We start from the raw sequence: 18,498 nt of genomic DNA, 5'->3' as shown, positions 1-18,498 counted from the left end.
CAAAGAGAGTTCACTAACCAACAAGTCTTCTTCACCACATACAATTACCAACTTATCGTGAATCAAGAATTTCAACCTTTGGTGCAGTGTGGAAGTAACGGCCCCAACAACATGAATCCACGGTCTACCCAACAAACAACTGTAGGTCGGGTTTATGTTCATGACTTGAAAGGTGATGCCGAATCGGTGAGGTCCAATACAGATAGGAAAATCCAATTCCCCAATAACTTCCCTTTGAGAACCATCAAAAGCTCGAACAATCAGTGCACTAGTCCTCATCTCGGGTCCTTTGAACTATAATTGACTCAATGTAGCCTTTGGAATTACATTAGGTTTAGAAACAGTATTGACGGGGACTCGAGATAGAAGAGAGTCTATACACATGACTGAAATATGTAGTGCTTTATTCTGGGCGTTTCCCTCAGGAAGTAATTCTGCTTCATTAAATCCCAAGTACCTGCTGGCAGTGATATTTACAACCATGTCGTCAAATTGATCGATCGTAATATCTTGCATCATGTGGGCAGTATTCAACACTTTCAACAATGCTTTATGGTGAGCCTTAGAGCTCAACAGTAAAGACAAAACAAAGATTTTGGAAGGAGTCTGACCCAACTGATCGATGATCTCGAAATCACTCTTCTTGATCAATTTAAGGAATTCTTGGCCTTCCTTAAAAGTGATACTTTGCTTGTGATTTTCAACTTGTTCGTCTTCAACCATTGGCCTTTTACCCTTAGACGCTTCAGATCCCGCAGTCTTGGCAGCAATAACATTCGTTGGCACTAGAATAGTTGTCATGGTCGGAACAGTAAGTACAAATGCCCCTGCCTGCGGAGTAGGAGTAGGAAGGACCTTCTCCTTAGGCGGGATAACCGTGGGTGATGGAGACACCTTAGGAGTGTATTTTGGAGCGAATACACGACCGCTACGAGTCATGCCTCCAGTTCTAGTCATATTAACGATCTCAGTGTCAGGGATGTGAATCTCTTTTCTGCCCACATACACCGTCATTTCATACTTCCAGGGCTCTGCCTTGGTGTTCTTATACCGGAATGGTCCAAGGACACGGAAATGGATCGGGTGAATCCTCTTGGGAGAAGCTTCGACCTTCTTCTTCCTATACACGATAGTTATTGGCTCAATAACTGCAATCTCTTCAACTGCTTTAGACTTGGAGAATTGTACCAGCCCTTGATTCATCAACTCTTGCACAGAGTCCTTCAACTTGTCACAACTATCAGGATCGAATTCACACACAGTGTAATCTTTATGTATACTAACTAGGAACCCAAATTGTTCAAGCTTCTTCATCACAACTGACATTAGAGTTTTCACATCGTCATCCTGTTTTACAGACTCTACGGTCTCCTCTTCAATGACAACACTAACTGTTGGGCCACCATGATTAGGTAGAGGGTTTGTTTTCACATTAGACTTTTCTTTTGAGAAAGTCAAGACCTTCTGACTAATTAACTCTTGTATTTTGTTTTTAAGAGGCCATCAGTCTTCAGTGGAATGCCCTATATACCCGACATGATAGGAACATGAGGCATTGGGATTATGCTTAGGATGATAGGGCGGCATAGCCTGAGGGATTTCTTTTGGTAGGATAGCCCCCACATGGATCAAATACCATACCAGGTCATCATATAGTACTTGAATCTTATCATATTGGATGCGTCAACCATAGTTACCTCTGTTATTCATCCCTTGACCATGTCCCTTATTGTGACGATTGTACTGTTGATTCTGATTTTCTAAGTCGGCGCTGGTTGTTGATTGTTGTTATGTGGTTGATACTGACATGGAGGTTGTTTATACTGAGCAGCATCAACGTAAGGATACAAATAATGCGACATGGGAGCCAATAGAAATTGATACTAGGGGTGGACACTTGCCGTCACAACACTTATCTCCCCTTCTTTCTTTTTCGTGAAGCCCCCATGCATCTTCTTATTCGTAGTTTACTGAGCGGTGGTATCTATGATCTTCCCAGATTTTAGCATATTCTCTACAAGTTCACCAATAGTTACCATATCTGCGAAATTGGTTGAAGAACTGCTGATCATTTTCTTGAAATACAGCGCATGAAGAGTACCCATGAAGATATCGACGATTTCATTATCTGATAAAGCTGGTATGACCCTGGAAGGAATCTCACACCAACACTGAGCATACTCCTTAAAAGTCTCATTTGATTTATGTGCCTGATTTTATAATTATAACCTTGTCAGAGCCATATTGAGGTTTTACTTGTATTGTTTTAGGAACACTTCAGATAGATCTCTCCAGGATCTGATTTTAGGACGCTCTAAACCCATATACCAGTCCAAAGAAACTTTAGATAAACTATCTTGGAAGCAGTGGATTAACAAATCATCATTGTCAATGTACAATTCCATCTTCCTGCAATACATCTTATTGTGACTTCGAGGACAACTTAGCCCTTTGTACTTCGATAGGTCTGGCACCTTGAACTTCTATAGGATCACCACGTTCGGAACCAACCAAAGATATCGTGTGTCCATGCTGAAGGCCAATAAACCTTTGATATCCCTTATTCTATCGTCCAACATCTGATAATCCGCCGATCGAGTCAGATTAGCAGCGGGGATAGCAAATTGACTGGATGGTCGAGAGGTGTCTTGAGCCATCACCTGAATAGACGCACTATGAGGAGGAAACAATATTTGCGGAGGGTAGGAGAAACTGGGAGGCACTGTTTGAGAAGCATGCACCATGTGAGGAAACTGTCCCCCACCCTGAGCATTAGGAGCCTGAGGTGTCCCAGTCTGCACATACTGAAGTGCAGGATTGTTAGGGGCATATGTTAGAATGGGCATAAAAGTTTCCCCAAGGTAACCAAATGGAGAAGCTTGAAACTGGTTCATATTCGCAGGTTGAGCAGCCTGAGAAGGAACTTGAAAGTGGAGGCGCGAGCGTCGATATTCGTCTTTATTGTCAGGAGTTTTAGTCGGAACCTTACCTTGGTTGTCCTTGGGGTTGGCAACGTCAACCGTATGAGGAGTCTGAACTGTGGGCACACCCTAGGGGAAGACAAGATTCCTGAAAGCAGTAGGGGCGACAAGAGTCTGGTGAGGGAAAAAAGCACCCCCATTAGCAAATTGAGCAGTAGGGGCGACAAGAGTCTGAAGACAAGATTCCTGACAGCAGAGAGGGGTGACAAGAGTCTTGCAGATTCTTGAGCTGGTTCTGGTAGTCAATCTCCAATTTGCATGCATGGTATTGGGATTTAGCTAATTGTTTCTTCTTGGTTGCAATGGTATCAAAAGTTCCTTTCAAGTCGTTCCCCACATTTCTTCTCTTATTCTGGTCAATCTGAATGTCGGTGTCTGCTTTATTGAACCGCTCTCTCTTCTAATTGAGGTTGTTTTTTATATCATTCTTTTTTGAGGTGACTTTTCCCAGATTGGTCCGGAGGCTGGCGTTCTCTTTATCCAAGTTTCTGATAGTCTCTTTGAGATGATCCACTTCAGAAATGACGACGATAGGTGGTTCAATAGTCTTGATACACATGGAAGGTTCCAATGGGTAAGGAAACTTGATCATCTTGGCTCTTGACTTCACCCAAGTAGAATATGGTATTGTTGTGGTACAAACCTATTTGCCCAGTTCTTTCTTTCCAATACATTGTATCTTACCACAGGCTCTGCGCACTTTCTTCATCGGATTCAGATTCTTGACCCCTTCAGCTAAAAGTAGTTCTTCCAATAATTGGTCTTCAGGATTTTTCCTTAGTGGATACCCTAACTGACGTAGTGAGAGAACATGGTTGTAATAGTTAAACCCTGTAAAACCCCAATTTTGACCCTAAGATCCCTCATGCAATTCCATCATAAGTATTAGCATTGGGATCACATCTTGTCATCCTCCTTACCCCTTTTTCATTGGGTTTGTTTTGGGAGAGATCACCAAAGCACTTTGTGATTATATCATACTTGTATTTTATCACTTCACTAACCAAAATACCAAAAAGATGTCTTTGTATTTGCGTAACTCTTTTGTAGGAAGGGCATGATCTCATTGATTCATCAAGTTCACATCTAGGGTTTGAGACCCTCATGAACAAAGAGCACAACCAAGAATTTATTCAAGAATGGTTATGAGCATAATATATGAATCCCAATGTTCTCTACATGTTATATTGATCAAGTTTGCTTCAAGAGTTTGAGGGTGATTTGCCTTGGAAACCCTAGTTTGACTGGGCATCTTGAGTAACTTCTCCAACAAGCTATCTCACCAATTGATCAAAATTCTCAAGGTACACTTCAAAATTCATAATCTTATGCATATATGATCTACCATGAGCCAATAAAGTCAAGAGAATTGAAAGTTAGCAAGTTGGTTGATGGTAGTTGGCCAGATGAATTCATCTAATCAAAACTGGGTCTCCCTAGACCATATCTCCTACACTTTTCCCCATAGGAAAATGATTCTAAGAGAAACCTTACTCTAAATTACATTCTAAACAACTTTCATGTTGGGACCTAGAGCTAGTTTTGCATGAAAAATCATTTTCTATATTGAAACATTATAGGTCATTTTCTCTAAACCCTAATTTGAAAGTCAACTTCCCAAGGCCATAACTTGCTCAATTTTTATGAGATGGAAAGTTTCCAAGTTGAAAACTCAAATTCAATGTGTCTAAAACAACTTTTATGTTTTGAGTGGGGGATAATTCTACTTTTTTGAGCATGTGATATGAGGCTACATTATAGGTCACTTTTGACCTATACCATTGATCAAGTGATTTTTCCAAACTTCAAAAATACATAACTCTATCATTTCAAATCCAAATGACATGAAATTGATTACCATTTTGAAGGTATTTGAAATAGCTACAACTTTGATGAAGACACGTTTCTCATTTGGAGCTCCTATAAAAAGTTAAATAAGGTGGAATATTGAGACATATGGCTTGACACTTAGAAAAATTTTGATATGTCAATTTTTTCCAAACTTCCACCTCCAATTTCTCTAAGTTACAAGCTCCAAATGAAAAAGTGTTCAACATCAAAGTTATTCTTCTTGATCTCACCTTTCCAAAGAGCTCAAATTCATTCATTTTGGATTAGAAATGCACAGGCTGCGCATGGCTTAAACAGGCTGATATCATTTGGCATGGATCAATCTTCAAACATCAATACTCATTTTGCTTACAATATAAGATAACTTCAAAGCACATGACTTGGCTTGCTTCTAAACCATAGGATCATTCTCTCACGTTTTAATCTTGAGCGTTTGTTTTAATTACCATTGGTACAACACAGTTGACTAAGGCACATGTGGAACGCACGCTTTGGATCATCAGATCTGCCACCTCAATTAATGAGGGAGATCTGATGGTCCACGTATTTTAGAATTTTTGAAATTTTATTTTAATTGCATTTCCTTTAATAATTCATATTAAATTCAATATTGATCCAGAAAATATGGGACTTTTACCAAAAAATTTCAAATATTTTTCTCTTTCATATTCTGAATTAAAATTATTTTTTGGATCATTATTAATATTTTTCATGAATTAATTGTTTTTGCATTTGTTTTTAATTATTTAAAAATATTTTTAAATGTCCAAAAATTATGAAATTTTTCCTCCAGGGTCCTTTGACCTTGTTTGGCCTATGATAAATCTCATGGCCATTTCTTTGGTGTTTTGATGAGATTTTAGGAATTGGAATAAACATATTTGATTTTAATGCATTATTTTATAATTTTTAATTGAATAAATGCCATTTAAATTTTGTTGACCATTTGTATTGACTTGTTTGAGATTGCTTATTGTTGTTGGGCCTTGGTCACGGTTGATTTGACTTTGTCAAGTTAATATCATTGGATTTAGGGGATTGATGGAATGTACATTCCATCTCCCAAAATGAATGAATGATATTAATTTGGTAAAAGTCCTCCTTTGACCAATTTGTGATCTCATTCATCCCCTTCCCACTTCATCTCATTCCTCTTCTTCATTCATTCATTTCCATTTGGCCTATGACATCTCAAAGTCCTAATGCTAGTTGATTGAAAAATTGACATGAGTATGGATGAGATTAGGCCACACCTTTTGCATATTTTTGTGAGTGGTATGTTTCATGAGCATAGTTCATAATACTATGTCTCTGTCATACGGTGAACTGACTTTATGTGTTTTGCTTTGGAAAGAAAATGTCGCGGTTAGCAAGAGTCGCCACCGACTTTTCTTTTATCCAATACGGAAAGGTGGAAAAGAACAGGAAAGACCTTAATTTAGATTTTTGGGTTCGGGAGGTACATTATACAAAGGGAAGGTGTTAGCACCCTTTGTATCCATGGTTATCCATGGGCTCTTAATTGCTGGATCACTTATGTTTGTCTGAAAAAAGTGTTTGAGAAATGTTTAGGAAATGTTTTGAAAAGGAGAATTTAACTTTGTAATGATTCTTGTATGAATGTATACAAAGTGGTTATCTCGTTTAGTTTTGAAAGTCGTTTAGAGAAATATAACTTGGCAATGATTCTAGTACGAATGTATACCAAGTGGTGATTTTCTAGTATTTGCAAGGTGTGAAAAATGTTTTAGGTTGTGAGCCAGCAATTGAGAGTTATACCTACCTAAGGTCTTTATGGGCATTTCCTATCCTTAGGAGGGTAAAACTATCCTTACTATTGAGAAGTAAGTAGTTTTATCCTTTGGATGTAAAAGGGACATCGTAGGGTCATCGATTGGTCATTGAAGGCAACATTTGTAAGGATACCTTAGCATTCGAAGGGACGATCATCATTAACCGTAGGCTACACCGAAGGGTCATCGAGGGACAAAGGCAACATTCGAGGGACTATGATGATTTAACCGAAGGGTCTTTGCTAAGTGCATCCCCACATTCGCGGGACATGACCATAATACCGTAATATCGTAGGGCAACAAAGAGAGGTCCCAGATCACAAAATCAAAGGCAATATTTTACAGTCAATTAGGTAGTTGTAATCAATTAAGTAATTAGGTCCACATTAAAATCAATTAAGTAATCAGGATGAATCTCCACATTAAAATCAATTAAGTAATCAGGATGAATCTCCACATTAAAATCAATTAAGTAATCAGGATGAATCTCCGCAAGGGTATCCCACAAATAAAGTAGAATACCTAGCAAGCTAACCTCTTCGGGAGTATGTGAGTCCTTACAACATTCAGCAAACAAGTCAGAATACCAAATCAGGGTGCAATCGAGGATTACACCGCAAAAGAAACACAGCAGTATGAATGTCAGGCAAAATAACGCATGATTAACATATGATAGATCAGATAAGCATAGGACATAACAACCAAAATATTAGCGACTGTCACGTTCACCTCTGCCTCGCCTAGCGAAGGCTTAGCGAATACTCGCTACATGCTCGCTTAGCGATGTGCTAGCGAGCGGCTGCGGGTTTTGAATTTCAGAACAGTACGATCTCCGCATGCTTCACGCCCTATGGCATCCAGTACAGACATTATATGGTTCAGCATTCAAGATATTCAGGCACACTTAAATTCACATGCAAAACCTCAAATATATTCATGAATTCAATGATAATATCACATGCAAATTAAGAACATAAAGCGGTAATAGTAATGCAAACCTGTTTGCAATTGAATTGCAACCTTGAATTGGCAAGTCGGATTGAGTTGGGCGGAGGTAACCTTGATGCAGATGAGTTTCCTTCAGGGTTTCCTTTAGGGTTGCTCTGAATTCTCTGGGTTAGCCTCCAGGGTTTGCTGTCCCTTCTCTCTTGCTCCCGTCTTCCTTCCGTTTTCGTTCCGTTTTCGTTCCGTTTTCGTTCCCCTTTTTCCTGAATGAAGCTCTGCTATTTATAATGCTCTTTTTGTGACCTAATGGGCTCAGAATGAAGCCCAAAATTTTCTGGTATTCGCAAGCTTCGCTAGGCGAGTGGCATAGCGAAGGGTTCGCTAGGCGAAGGAGTTGCTCGCCTAGCGAGCATGCCAGTTTAGGCCATTTTCTGGATTTGGCCATCTGTGAGCTGGGTCTTTGTTCCTTTAAGGTCAATGCCTTGAGTAATGAGTTGGAGTGCCTTGAAAAATGTCTTGCAAAATTAACGGGCAAATTTTGGGGTATGACAGCTGCCCCTGTTCAATTTTCTTGAACCGAGAGGGTTAGAATGGTATGTACGCCATTCATGGTCTGGAGGTGGAAGATTATTGAACACTTAGAATGCCCCAAAATTTTCGCTTGTTAATCAACAGATAATCTTGATGAAGATGGGCTTAAAGATGCCATCCAGGGAGTCTGATGATGAGAGCTTCAGAGTGCGTCGTACATTAGACGATATCTGAAGACATGGGTGTCATACCGGGTCATACGCTAGACCGTATAGTGAGTCATCCATTAGGCCGTCGACTTCGCTGGGGAGTCAGAGTGCGTTATACGCTGCTGGGGATAAGGGATCAGAATGGACCATACACTAGATCGTATCTGAATCGCAGAATGAACGTCTATTAGGCTGCCTTTGGAGAGGTAAAGATCAGAATGGATCGTACGCTAGATCGTATCTGAGTAACAGAACGAGTCGTCCATTAAGTGGGTGACTTCACTGGGGATGGAAGATCAGACCGGATCATACGCTAGATCGTATCTGAGTAGCAGAAGGAGCCGTCCGTTAGGCTGAATCTGATTATGAAGGGGGTAGTCGTACGCTAGACTACACTTCAGAATGTACCGTATGCGAGGTAGCATCTGGGGGGGATGAACATCCAAATGGGTCGTACGCTAGACCGTCTTGAAATAGTTGAAGGGATCATATGTTGGGCTGGATCAGAATGAACCGTACGTTAGGCTATATCCGATGATACTTGTATATGTTGTATCCGCAATAGATGTCTGGGGATGGGCTTAGAGATGCCATCATTAGGAGGATGTCAGAATGAATGTTGACATGGAGTATATCTGAAAGATGATGTAATCAATAGGAGTATCCGTCTAACTGGATCTTTACCTTGACTATATCAGGAGGATAATTAACCTGAAAAATAAAGTTAGCTTCATGCCACGTCATGATGCATGAGATGTTTTATGCGTCTGAAAAGAAATGCGAACATTGCATGTACGTATATGATGTGAAATGATGCATCCATGAATTATGCGTCCGAAAAGCTTTGCCGGGGAAAAATAAATCCCCATATTCTGGTTGGAGATATTTGTATTGATGACCCTTTCTTAGCTGGGGGTATTTGATTTCTGTCTGATGGTGGAAATATCCAATAGAGCTTGGCTGGGGGTAGAAGAGATGACCAGTCTGTCTGGTGATGCCCATTTCTTATGGGGAATAACTGGTTTTTGCTGGGGAGAGGATTTGTCACCGGACTTGTTGGAAAGCATGGTTAGACCTTATCCTCGACCCTAAAGTCTTTTACTAACTGCTATAGCTATTTTATGCATGTATTTTTGGTAAACGTCAATCATGTTCAAATGCATATATTAATTCAAATTAAATCAATGGACGTTTACGCAAACAAAACAGAAGAAGCAAACAACAGCATTTTTTGAAATAAAATTGCATTGATTTTGAAAGAGGGCCTATAAACAGGCAATTCGTGTACAGGGAGACAAAAATCCTAGTAAGAGGAAGTTGTCAAGAAAACAAAGAGAAAGCTATGCAGAAAAAGTCCTATTGATTTTAATTCCACTACTGTCATTATGTCTTCAAGCATCTCATCCCTTGCTGTCGGATGGAAGTGATTAGCTTGTTAGTCCTTGGAATTTGGGTGAAGCTGACAGAGAACGGGACATAGTCATACGCTTTAATCCCTAATTTTTGCCTGGACCGCCTTTTCAGGTTTTCAGTCCACCAGGATACCCCTTTTTTGCCCAAGCCGCCTTTTCAGGTTTTCGACTTGCCGGGTGTACATTTTTATATGTTTATCCCTAATTTTTGCCCGAACCCTTTTTGGTTCGCCGGGATGCCCTTACTTTTGCCTAGATACGTCGACCTAGCGGGTCTTTTATGCGTAGTATTTTTTAACTATGTCCGCGTTCACCGGATGCGGGAAATCTTCACCATCCATCGTAGCAAGTATCATGGCTCCACCAGAGAATACCTTCTTAACCACAAATGGCCCTTCGTATGTGGGAGTCCATTTGCCTCTGGGATCACCTTGTGGTAGAACGATACGCTTGATTACCAAGTCGCCAATTTGATACACCTGTCTCTTGACTTTCTTATTAAATGCCTGGGTCATGCGCTTCTGATATATCTGCCCATGACAAACAGCCGCAAGTCTCTTCTCATCAATCAAATTTATCTGATCGAGCCGAGTTTGAATCCATTCATCCTCGTCTAAACCTGTCTCTTTCATGATTCTTAGAGAGGGAATCTGAACTTCCACCGGTAAGACGGCTTCCATTCCGTAGACTAAAGAGAAAGGAGTTGCCCCTGTCGAAGTGCGTACTGAAGTGCGATAACCATGAAGAGAAAACGGTAACATCTCATGCCAGTCTTTGTATGTTACTGTCATCTTTTGTATGATCTTTTTGATATTCTTATTAGCAGCCTCCACGGTGCCATTCATCTTTGGCCGGTACGGAGAAGAGTTATGGTGTTTTATTTTGAACTGCGTGCAGAGTTCAGTAATCATCTTGTTGTTCAAATTAGTACCATTATCAGTAATGATCCTTTCAGGGATGCCATATCGAAAAATAAGACTATTCTTGATGAACCGTGCCACCACATTCTTGGTAACAGAAGCAAATGAGGCTGCCTCTACCCAATTTGTAAAGTAATCAATAGCAACAAGAATGAAACAATGTCCGTTAGAAGCAGTAGGTTTAATCTCTCCAATCATATCAATGCCCCACATTGCAAAGGGCCAAGGGGCTGTCAACACGTTTAATGGAGCAGGAGGCACATGTACTTTATCCGCATAGATCTGGCACTTGTGACATGTTATGGAGTGATGGTGGCAATCAGCTTCCATGGTAGACCAATAATATCCTGATCTCAGAATCTTCTTGGCCATCGTATGTCCACTAGAATGAGTCCCAAAAATACCGTCATGCATGTCTTCCATAATCTTTTCTGCTTCCTTTTTATCCACACAGCGAAGCAAGGTCGAATCATGATTACGTTTGTATAATACTCCATTACTCAAAAAGAATTTAGCGGAGAACTTCCTCAGGAATTTTCTGTCATTGATGGATGCCCCTTCAGGGTATTCCTGAGCTTCTAAATATCTTTTTACTTCGTGGAACCAAGGTTTCTCCTGTACTCCCTCAGTATTAAGTTCATAACAATATGCTGGTTCATCTAATCGTTCAATGGTGATCTTGGGAGCTTCGCTGTCCCATCTGACTCTGAACATAGATGACATGGTAGCCAATGCGTCCGCCAACTGATTCTCTTCCCGTGGAATATGTTCAAATGTAATCTCTTCAAAGTATGGGATTAATGTCATCACCCGCTCTCGATAAAGGATGAGATTCGGATGTTTAGTGTCCCATTCTCCTTTGATCTGACTGATTACTAATGCTGAGTCTCCGTACACACTCAAAAACTTGATTCTTAAGTCTATAGCAGCTCTGAGTCCCAAAATACACGCTTCATACTCAGCCATATTATTGGTACAATCAAAACATAGTCTAGTCGTGAAAGGCGTATGGCAACCCCTGGGAGAAATGATTACCACACCAACACCATTGGCCAATGCATTAGAAGATCCATCAAAAACCATAGTCCATCGGGATCCCAGTTCGGGTCCTTCATCCGGTCCGGGTTCTCCATAATCAGTAACAAGCATGACATCTTCATCTGGGAACTCAAAATTCATAGACTGGTAATCATCCACCGCTTGATGAGCTAAATGATCAGCTAGCACGCTTCCTTTGATTGCCTTTTGGGTAGTATATTGGATATCATATTCAGTCAAAATCATCTGCCATCTTGCTATTCTTCCGGAGGGGCAGGTTTCTCAAATATGTATTTGATAGGATCCATCTTAGAAATCAATAAAGTGGTATGATTCAACATATACTGTCTTAGTCGGCGAGCAGCCCAAGCCAAAGCACAACAAGTTTTCTCGAGCAGTGAGTATCTTGTTTCACAGTCGGTGAACTTTTTGCTAAGGTAGTATATGGCATGCTCTTTTCGACCAGACTCGTCATGTTGCCCCAACACGCACCCCATTGAATTTTCTAACACGGTCAAATACATGATTAGAGGTCTTCCTTCAACTGGTGGTATCAGGATCGGAGGTTCCTGGAGATACTTCTTGATTTTGTCAAAAGCTTCTTGACATTCGTCATTCCATATCATCTCTTGATTCTTCCTCAGTAGTTTGAAGATGGGTTTGCAGGTAGCAGTTAAATGGGAGATAAACCGGGCGATGTAATTCAAACGTCCCAAGAAACCTCTGACTTCCTTATCTGTACGGGGCACTGACATTTCTTGAATAGCTCTCACCTTAGCCGGGTCAACCTCAATTCCTTTACCACTGACAATAAATCCCAAGAGTTTACCGGATCTTACTCCAAAGGTGCATTTGTTCGGGTTCAATCTCAGCTTGTATTCCTTCAACCTCTCAAACAATTTGTACAAATGATCGAGATGCTCTTCTTCAGTATGAGATCTGGCTATCATGTCATCCACATATACCTCTATTTCATGATGGATCATATCATGGAACAAAACCACCATAGCACGCTGGTACGTTGCCCCTGCGTTCTTTAAACCGAATGGCATTACTTTGTAACAGAAAGTGCCCCATTGCGTCACAAACGTAGTTTTCTCCCTGTCTTCAGGTGCCATCTTAATCTGATTATAACCTGAGAAGCCGTCCATGAATGAGAATACCCTGTGTTGAGCGGTGTTATCTACCAGAACATCAATGTGCGGAAGTGGAAAATCATCTTTGGGACTCGCTTTATTCAAATCTCTGTAATCTACACACATTCGCACCTTACCATCCTTCTTCGGTACCGGTACCACATTAGCAACCCATTGAGGATAAGAAGTAACGGCTAGGAAACCGGCGTTAAATTGTTTCATAACTTCGGCTTTGATTTTCTCAGACATTTCCGGGCACATGCGACGAACCTTCTGCTTAACAGGACGACAATCTTCCTTCATCGGCAGCCGATGCACTACTATATCAGTATCCAGTCCTGGCATGTCTTCATAAGACCAAGCAAAAATCTCTACATAGTCATGTAACATCTGGATCAATCTTTCTTTGACACCGTTTTCCAAGCCTGCTCCTATTTTGACTTCTTTCCTGTCTACTTCAGTACCCAGATTTACAATTTCAATTGATTCCTCATGCGGCTGTATGGTCTTTTCCTCTTGCAGTAACAGTCTGGCAAGTTCACCAGGGACTTCACACTCTTCCTCACTTCCATCCTCGGCTTGGTAGATGGGAGTTTCAAAGTCATAATGAACAGTAGTAGAACTATTATCAACAGGATCCAGAGTGGGTATGGATCTGCAATTTGTTACGTGAGTGTGTGTAAGAAAACATAGCTTGTTTGGAAGATGGTAGGAAAGATATAGAGCGCAATATTTGAATGCAAAAAGTCCATTGATTTATTGAATGTGAATATGCTTATGAAATGACAAACCCTTAGCAAATTAGCTATTGTGCCCCGGGCCTAGACACAATGCTTTAAGAAGTTCAATTGTAAACATTAAAATTAAAAAATTTGCAACACTAAAATAGACAATAACAATTACTCCTGACTACAGGAAATCGGGATAGTGTCTTCAGCCTTCCAATTATTGAGTCCGTCACCAATTGTTGGGAAAATCCAGCTATCCAAGTCGCAATCGCTATCAGCATCTTCTACAGCATTAATCTGATTCTTGACTACCTTCTTAGAGCTAAACCCTAGGCCAAATCTATCAGACTTGTACGATACATTGATCAGTTGACCCCAGCCAGTACGACCACCATCTTCAACCACAGCTTGAGCGTCTTTCAGAGAAATCATAGTAGGAGGAGCACGAATAACCTTGGGCGCACAGGAAGTTGGCTTAAGGACAGGATTAGTCGGAGGAACTACTTCAAATGACTGAGACGGAGTCTCGAAGAATTCACCATCCATCTCGACGTATCTGAAGGTATGCACACTACTGACAATATACTCTTCTTCCCCACACACAGTGACGATCTTACCCTCTATTGGATATCTCAGCTTTTGATGGAGAGACGAAGCTACAGCATTTGCCCCGTGGATCCAAGGGCGTCCCAGCAAGCAGGAATAGGCAGGACGAATGTTCATTACGTGAAAGATAGTGTTGAAGACTTGAGGTCCTATCTTGATAGGGAGAACCACTTCACCATGGACAACACTCTTCGCACCATCGTAAGCACGCACCACAATGTCACTAGGCTTTAGTTCAATGCTTTTACAATCAAGTTTATCGAGCACAGCTGTCGGTAGCACATTCAAAGAAGAGCCATTATCGATCAACACATGAGACAAGGTGATCCCCCTACACTCAATGGAGATATGCAGAGCTTTATTGTGATTCTTTCCTGCTGGTGTCAGATCAGCATCGGAAAAGCCTAAGCCATTGTCAACAGTCAGATTGGCAACATAGTTTTCGAACTGATCGACGGAGGTCTCCTGAGGTACATGAGCAGTCTTCAAGAATTTTATCAAGGCATTGGCATGAGATTCAGAAGATAACAACAAGGATAACATCGAGATCTTAGACTGGGTATGCCCCAGCTGTTCTACCACATCAAAATCACTTTTGCGGATGATCTTCAGCATTTCTTCCATTTCTTGTTTGGCAACATCTTCAGTAGTAACTTCGACCGGTGTCTCTGACCGAGAAGGGTTGACTGGCTCCTTTCCTCGAGTTTCAGGGACTGGAGGTGAGATCTCTGGAGAAAAGATCCTTCCGCTTCGAGTAATTCTACTAGTCCCAACAATGTCAACATCGTCAGAATTAGCAGAATTACCAACTTGCTTTACGCCATGGATGTAAACATCACCTCCATAATTCCACGGAATGGCTTTGCTTGAGGAATATGGTACTGGGCCAGGTGCAGTAATGATCAGGGGAGCTACCTTGGGTTCAGCAGTAATCTTCACAAGTACTCTAGGAGCGGTAATCTTCACTGGAACTTTGGACCTAGCAATCACAGATATTTCTTCAATAGGGTCTTCCACCTTAGGAACCTTTTCGAAGAGAATTGTATGATCGTCCATCAGCCGTTGAATACCATTTCTCAACTTCAAGCAATCATTGGGTCGGAATATACAGAAACCGCAATTTTCAGCACAACCTGGAAATAAACCAGCTTGCAACAACTTCTTCTTGATGGCCAGGAGAGGAGATGCTAAGTCAGCTACATTAGAAATATGAGAGTTGTCATCCATAGCATTAACAACCTTGTCATGATTAGGCATAGGTGCAGTGATGACATTAGGAGTCTCCGGAGGCTCGAATTCAATTTCCCCAGCGTCGATCATATCCTGGATTTTATTCTTCAACGACCAACAATCGTTTGTATCATGCCCGGGGCTATCGGAGTGATATGCACACCTGGCATTGGGATTATAACGAGGAGAAGTAGTGTTGGGATTCGTAGGAGGATCCCTGAGGGTAATCAAATTTGCTTTTAGCATATCCTGCAGTGCCTGTGCTAAAGTCATATTGATCTTGGTAAACTGCCTTCTTGGCCTGTCTTGTCTGTGCTGGAAATTTTGAGGTGGCGGTACTGCAATCGTAACTGCTCCAATGGTATGGTCACGATTTTTCTTGTTACGACCCCTTTGACTGTACACAGCATTTGATTCGTTCCTCCCCTGGTAGGACCTTTTGGTGCTTGCAGAGGTAGTCACCTGTATCTTTCCACTTCGAATGCCGCTCTCCACACGTTCACCCGTCAATATAAGTTCAGTGAAACCCGATGAGGAACTTCCCAATAGATGGCTGTAGAATGGGCCAGTCAGTGTACCCATGAACATGTCTACTAATTCTCGATCAGTCATAGGGGGTTTGACTCTGCCAGCCAAATCTCTCCATTTTTGAGCATATTCTTTGAAACTTTCTTTAGATCCCATAGTCATATTCTGCAACTGTAGCCGAGTAGGCGCTAGTTCAGAATTATACTGGTACTGCTTGTAGAAAGCTGTTGCTAAATCAGTCCAGGTGCGGATGTTAGAGCTTTCGAGCTGATAGTACCACTCTAACTGTGTGCCAGACAGACTCTCTTGGAAGAAATGGATCCATAACTTCCTATCAGTGGTATACGGTTGAATGTTTCTCACATAAGCTCTCAGATGCATCTGAGGACAAGACGCACCATCGTACTTAGTGAAAGTGGGGATCTTGAATTTGCGGGGAATGACCACGTCGGAAACCAGACCCAAGCTTTCAAAATCCAAGTCGGGCGCCTTCTGGCCTTCCATAGCTAGCATACGTTCTTCTAGCAACTTGTACTTGCCATCTCTCGGAGAGTACTGTTCATTCTCATAATCTTCATCGTCGTCCTCATAGTTAAAGATATCAACATTCTCCTCTTCTGAATCATTCTCTGTTTCCTCTTCTTGATCTTTCGGAAGTCTAATCTTGACTCCTGCAGCCTGTCGTTTAAGCCTTCTTCCCGGGTTAATGTAACTCACAGGTTTCTGGTCTTTCTTCTTCTCGAGCAAGAGGGCCTTCAGTTCCTCCTGCCCCTTGGATAAGCTCATCATCATCTCCTGGAATTGAGCATTCTGAGCCTGGAGATCTTTGACAGTTTGTTCGAGAGCCATTTTTCTGTTTGCAAGGAAGATCGTGAGAATATTGATCTTTTAGGATACCTGTTATGCAATGTTATGTTATGCTATGCAATGTATGAAATGTTTTCAAGGACTCCTGGAATTTAACTTTGCGTAAACCACCAAAAGAGAACTTTTATTAATAATTTTTTTAATCAATGTTCATTACAAAAGGAAAATACAATGAAAGCTCAAATCTCCCAGGGACGGCTTCTTTTTGGACGAAGATATGTATTGAGTCTTCGTTCCTCATTAAGCTGGTTGGTGAGCTCTAACACTTTCTTCCTTTCAATACAGAACTGAGCTTCAAAAGTATCCCTTTCCTCCCTCAACTGGATCCAGGATCTCTTCAACTCTTCAACATCGGTAGGCATATCTGGATAAGGAATGATCTGAGAAGTACCTCCTTCAACTTCTGGTTCAACAATCAGCGGTCCGACTGCAAGATATGGCATGCCAAGTTCACGAGCTCTTGTGCGTACCCATCTGAGATAAGGTTCCATAGGAATAGAGTTTTTCGGTCCTAAAGTACTTCTTTTCACCACGCCCCAAGCTCGTACAAATCTTTGACGGAGACCTTGGGAATCGTTGTCATAGTCAAACACCGTGCCTTGGATAATTATTTCATGTGGACCGTCTCTTCGAGCATAACCAAACTGGCGTAGGGCTAAAGCTGGGTTATAAGTAATACCTCCTCTTATCCCCAGGAGTGGTACATTAGAGAATTCTCCACAACGGTCGATGAGGATGACATTTTCTTCGAGATGAGGACACCAACGAATGTCTGAATGGGAAAGCGACATTATCCTTTGAGACCATTTCAGATTTTGTTCATTCTTCAAGACTGATTGAGGAAGGTGTGAAATAAACCACTTAAACAATAAAGGTATGCAGCACATGAGAGTCCCTTGCCTTTTCATAGTACGAGTGTGAAGGGAATGCAAAATGTCTCCGAGCAAGGTAGGCACAGGGTTATGAGTGAGGAATATCTTCATAGCATTTACGTCTACAAATTGGTCTGGATTAGGAAATAACACCAAACCATAGATTAGTAATGCTAGAACGTCTTTGAAAGCATGGACATTCATAACCTTTAAGAATTCTCGGGCCTTATTTATCAGAAACTTGGCAAGTAAACCCTTAACTCCACTTCTTGTTACCCAATTGGTTTCAATATCGGACTTTGTCATGTGTAAAGCCGCGACAACTTCTTCAGACTTCAGAATCTTTTCTAAGCCACTGAAAGGTGTTTGATCAAGGATAGGTATCCCAAGCATCCTGGAGAATTCTTCTAATGTGGGTACCAACTGATAATCTGGGAAGGTGAAGCAATGATGTTTAGGATCGAAGAACTGGAATAGAACTCTCATCATATCTTCTTTGAAACCAGTGGTAACCAAATTGAGGAGAGAACCATGTTTCTTGATGAACTGAGTCTGATCAGGAAGTTCTGACACTAAATCCTTTAGTTGAGGAAAGATTGCTACAAAATTGATCCGAATGGTCTTTCTGGAAGCCATAGCCCTGTTTGCAGAGCAAAGCTAAATCCCTAAGTCCTTGAAATGGTTAGTACAATGTTATGATGCTATGATGTTATGATGTTATGATGTTATGATGTTATGAATAACAAGCACAAACAAGTCACACAACACTCATTCCTAGGTTTTAAGGCTTGCATGAGTTCCCCAGGTAAGTACCCTCCCCACTGAAGTTTGGTTGGTTCAACCTGTCCTAG

The sequence above is a fragment of the Lathyrus oleraceus genome, chromosome 4, assembly GCF_024323335.1.
Source record: "Lathyrus oleraceus cultivar Zhongwan6 chromosome 4, CAAS_Psat_ZW6_1.0, whole genome shotgun sequence".
Lineage (NCBI taxonomy): Eukaryota > Viridiplantae > Streptophyta > Magnoliopsida > Fabales > Fabaceae > Lathyrus > Lathyrus oleraceus.
The sequence above is the reverse complement of the archived record's forward strand: the minus strand, read 5'-3'. Positions refer to the sequence as shown.